General features: G+C 45.8%; 1 long non-coding RNA gene across 1 annotated transcript; it reads left to right on the forward strand.

Annotated features, from left to right (window-relative positions):
- Positions 1-1,531: 1,531 nt before the first annotated feature.
- LOC110201242 (uncharacterized) lies at positions 1,532-4,437 on the forward strand. The gene is made up of 3 exons (XR_002322438.2): positions 1,532-1,590; positions 2,621-3,473; positions 4,001-4,437. It is a non-coding gene; the product is annotated as an uncharacterized LOC110201242 (long non-coding RNA).
- The last annotated feature ends 411 nt before the right edge of the window (positions 4,438-4,848 follow it).

Below are 4,848 nucleotides of genomic sequence, written 5' to 3' on the forward strand. Positions count from 1 at the left end.
ACCTAATGGTGGCATGGGCTCCCTTTGAAGGGAGCAAGCTTGCCAACACAGAAGTTCTTTAGCACAGGCTGTGTTCCCCTTTGGAGAGGTGGCTGCAGAGGGGGTGCCCACCGGACTAGACACCTGCCACAGACCCTTCCACCTCTGAGGTTCCAGGAGGCAGTCAGACTGAGATGGGGGGAATGACCAGAGCACCAAACTAAGTCATGAAAAAATGAGAAAAGAGGTTAACCTCAGAGATCATGGTGACCACCCCAAGCAGTGACGTCTGGAATCAAGAAGACCTGAATTCAAGTCCAGCCTCAGACACTTACTAGCTGCCTGACCCTGAGAAAGTCACTTAACCTCTCCTTGCCTCATTTTCCTCAACTGTAGAATGGGGATAATGACACCTATCTCCCAGAGTGGTTATGAGGATCACATGAGATCAAAGTTATAAAGCACTTAGCACATGAACTCCCGGGGCAGAGGCGCATCTATTTTGTGTCACATTCTGCTAGAAGAGACACCTAGAAGAGACAGCTGGTGGTACACTAGAGAGAGCCTTGGGCCTGGAGTCAGGAAGACCTGAATTAAAATCCAGCCTCACACATCTATAGGTCAGACTGTGTGACAGGTTACTTATCCTCTGTTTAGCTCAGTTTCCTCATCTGTAAAATGGGATAATAAACAGCATTGGCAATGCAGGGTTGTTGTAAGGATTCAGTGAAATAACATTTGTAAAGAGCTTAACATAGAGCCTGGCACATCCTAGGTGCATAATAAATGCTTGTTTATTTAAATGTCTAATCCTAACCCCCATTTTACAAATAGGGAAACTGAGACACATAGCAGGCTCATTCTCATTTTCCTTATTTTCTACAGAAGGGTAAAGTGTTAAAGACAGCCATTCCTAAGAGTATCACGTTGAGGCAACTGAGGGCTGGGGGAGAGGGTACATTGCAGGGGAACCAGGTGGTTGGAACTGCAGGGATACGGTCAGAGGGAATCGGAGGAAATACCCTCCCCTAGTAGTTTAGGGTTTGTTTGGTTTTTTTTTTAAAGAGAGAGAGAAGAGAGAGAAGAGAGAGGGGAGAGAGGGGAGAGAGAGAGAGAGAGAGAGAGAGAGAGAGAGAGAGAGAGAGAGAGAGAGAGAGAGAGAGATGAAGAGAGAGAGAGAGACAGAGACAGAGAGAGACAGAGAGAGAGAGAGAGAAGAAAATCATGGAAGCCCTTAGCATGTCTAGGCCAAAGGGAGGTTTATTCTTGGAAGGTTTGGGGAAGAGAGGTGGCATGGAATAGTCCTTTCCTTTCTACACATATCACCCCCTCCTTGGAGCTGCAGCCTGCCCTTTGGTCACCCCGCCCCGACCCCTCCCCTTTCTTAGCACAGTGCGGGGCGTGTAGAGGGTTCTTTTAAATTGTTCACTGACTGACTTTCCAGCCAGTCCCCAGTGCTCACTCATAGCTCTAAGTATGTAGTCTCCTAAGAACAACCATTAAAAAGCTCCGATTTCACAAAGCGCTTACCTCACAATAATTTATCTCCTCATTTTACAGATGAGGAAACTGAGGCCCAAAGAAGGGAAGTCACCTGCCCAGAGCCACACTGTGAGTTCATCCTTTGAGCCAGGATTCTGGACTCCCATTCTATGCTCCTTCCAGGACCTCCCTTCACAGCCCATTGGTCTTTAGAGAGGCAGACATTATATAGATTTGCAGCAATAGGTCCCATGTGTTAGCAGGGCTTAAGATGGGACAGTGTGACTGGTGTGAACCATATGAAGAAAGAGGTCACGGACATGGGGTAGTGAGCCTGGCTGACCTTATCTGGGGGGAGGGGCTGGCACAGGACAAGAATTCATTCCAGGTAGAACAAAGCTGGGCTGTGTGTGTGTGATGAAATTCCCTGGCCCTTTAAAGGGGTCCCCAGAGCAGCTGGGGAGGCAAGGTGGAGGCACCCAAGCCTTTGGCTGATGTTCAGACATCAATTGTAGGCCTTGTGACCATGTGGGCTGGGCAAGGCAGAGGGAGAGTGGGTAGGATGGGGGCTGGGCAGAGATGGGGCTCGGGGCCTTCTTCACTGACGTCCCAGGCCAGACCAGACCAGAGCCAGCTCTGGGCAGATGCCAGGGAGGTATCCTGTGCCCACCCTCTTGTGTCCTCGGTGGGAGACCCACTCTGCTCCTATGGATTCTCTTTGGGTCTTTGGTTTCAAGGAGGGTGAGTGTAGGGCTGAAATTCTGGAGGAGAGGGCAGGGATGGGATCAGGGGCACAAGTAAGGGGCCAGCCCCCGTAAGGAGAATTATCCTCTGACCCTGGAATAAAGTAGAGAACTAGGTGAATTGAAGTGTGAACTTGGGAAGTGGCTATCTTGACAGATAGCCTTGAGACACGGTCCTTTGCAGAGAGGAAGCAGAGAACGGTGGAGGTGGCTTGGGAAGGAGGGGATTTGAAATAGATACTGAAGGGAGCCCAGTAGAGTCCATCAGGAATCACGAAACTGAATTATCCCGGAAAGGTCAGCCTGGGGCTCCAGCGTGTTTGTTGAGGGCCTTAAAGGCAGTCATCGGTCCGCGTGCCTGGCCCGAGCCCCTTTTTGCTTTTGGGCTGGGCCTGTGATTGATTTCTCCATTGCAGGGGACCCTCCTCTGGAGTGGCAATCTCCTCCACGTGACCCAGATCCTCGGTTTGTCTGTAATTTGGAGTCTTAGTGATCTGCTGGGGACACGAAGATGCTAACGACAGTATACGCCTCATACATACTTGTGGGATTTGGATTGCCTTGGGCTGGCAAAAATACATGGTAAACAGACACCTGGCTTCCTGACTCACTCAGGTCGCAGCCCTCAGAAAGGAGTGGGCTGAGAAAAACTCCTCCTGGGCTGGGGAATTTGGTTTGTCTTTTGGCTTTGTTTGTTTGTTTGTTTTTTCCTCTGCTGAGGTTTATTATAGAAAGAAGTAACCTTCTGAATAACGCCAAGCCCCTGAGAAGCGCTCTGGAGCTGAATCACAACCTGTCCAACTGAATATTAAAGGTTTACCTAGAGTGCAATGGGAAAGGGGCTGGGGAGGGGGAAGTGAAGCAAAGTGTGACTTGGCCCTCCCTTTTCTGTACCTGCCCAAATCATACTGCAGTGACGGGTCTGCCCTGAGAGTGCCTTAGGGGAGTCCTCACAACAATGGAAGTGGGAGTGCCTGAGCTCCCACTTAGGTAAATCCAAGCAAGAGGTAAGGCAGGAGGCAGAGGAGATCTTGAGTGGGGTCCTTTGCCTCTGTCTGTGTGAAATTCTTCTGCTTTACCATCTAATAAGGGTCCTGGGACCAGAAGGGGCAAGATGGAGAAGTCCTGGACATGGTTTACTGATGTAGACCAATCCAGGAAAAGGCCCTGGAGCAAAGAGGAGATGGAGATACGGTTGCAGAGGGGAGAGAGCTACCGCTTCGAGAGAACCTCTCTGGAGCCAAAGAGACAGCCAGGATTCAAACCCAGGTCCTTCAACTCCATACCCGGGACCCTTTCCATAGCATATTATCTAGAACAAGTAACAGATTTATTTCTTATTTCTCTAGCCTTATTCCCTTCATTTCTTTTACTTGTCTTATCACTATAGCTAGTCTTCCTAGAAATATATCAAATACTACTGGTGACTAGGTGGTACAGTGGATATAGCACTGGGCCTAGAGTTAGGAAGACCTGAGTTCAAATCCAGATTAACACAATTACTAGCTAAATGACCCTGGGCCAGTCACTTAGCCTCTCTCTGCCTCAGCTTTCTCAGCTATAAAATGGGGATGATAACAATAGCACTTACCATCCAAGATTGTTGTGAGGATCACATGGGATAACATTTGTGAAGTGCTTAACACAGTACCTAGCCCATAGTAGGTGCTTAATAAATGAGAGCCATTATTATTGCGATTACTATTAATGGACATTCTTGCTTTATTCCTTCTCTTATTGGAAAGGTCTTCAGTCTTTCTCCAGTATGTGTAATGAATGTTTCCTTTTGGTTTTAGATGGATACTTTTTATCCTGTTACATCAAGGCGCTGATATTCCTGTGCTTTCTAGTGCTTTTAACAGACACTTTTCCAGTATTTATTGATACCATAATGTGATTTTTCTTGGGAAGATGTATGTGAACTGATGCAAAGTGAAGTGAGCAGAACCAGGAGAATAATTCACACAGCAAACAGTAATATTGTAAAGATGATCAACTGTAAAAGACTCAGTAATTCTGATCAACACAATAATCCACCACAACTCCAAAGGATTCATGATGAAAAAGGCTATGCACCTCCAAACAGAGAACTGATGGACTCAGAATGTGATTGAAGCATTTTTTTCTTTGAACACGGCTAACGTGGAAATTTATTTTGTATGACTTTATATTTGAAATCGGTTTTGTATTTCTTGCTTTCTCAATGGGTGGGGAAGAGGGCCGAAGCAGAGAATCTGGAACTGAAAATAAAATAAATTTTAGTGGAAAAAATAATAATGTGGTTTTTATTATTTTTGTTATTAAGTGGTCCATTGTGTTTACAGTTTTCCTTACATTAAATTATCCCTACATTTCTGGTATAAATTCAACCTGGTCATATTGCATGATCTTTCTAATATGTATTTGTAGCCTTCATACTAATATTTTATTTCGTATTTTTCCATCAATGTTCACTGGGGATACTGGTCTATAGTTTTCCTTCTCTGCATTTGTTCTCTCTGTTTTGGGTATCAAGATCATTTTTGAATGATAGAAGATTTTTAGAAGAATCCTTTCCTTTTCTATTTTTGCAAATGGTTTAAGGAAAATTGGAATTAATTACTTTGTGAATGTTTTGGTAGAATTCACTTGTAAAGCCATCTGT

The sequence above is a fragment of the Phascolarctos cinereus genome, unplaced genomic scaffold (assembly GCF_003287225.1).
Source record: "Phascolarctos cinereus isolate Bilbo 61053 unplaced genomic scaffold, phaCin_HiC Scaffold_9;HRSCAF=440, whole genome shotgun sequence".
NCBI classification, from domain to species: domain Eukaryota; kingdom Metazoa; phylum Chordata; class Mammalia; order Diprotodontia; family Phascolarctidae; genus Phascolarctos; species Phascolarctos cinereus.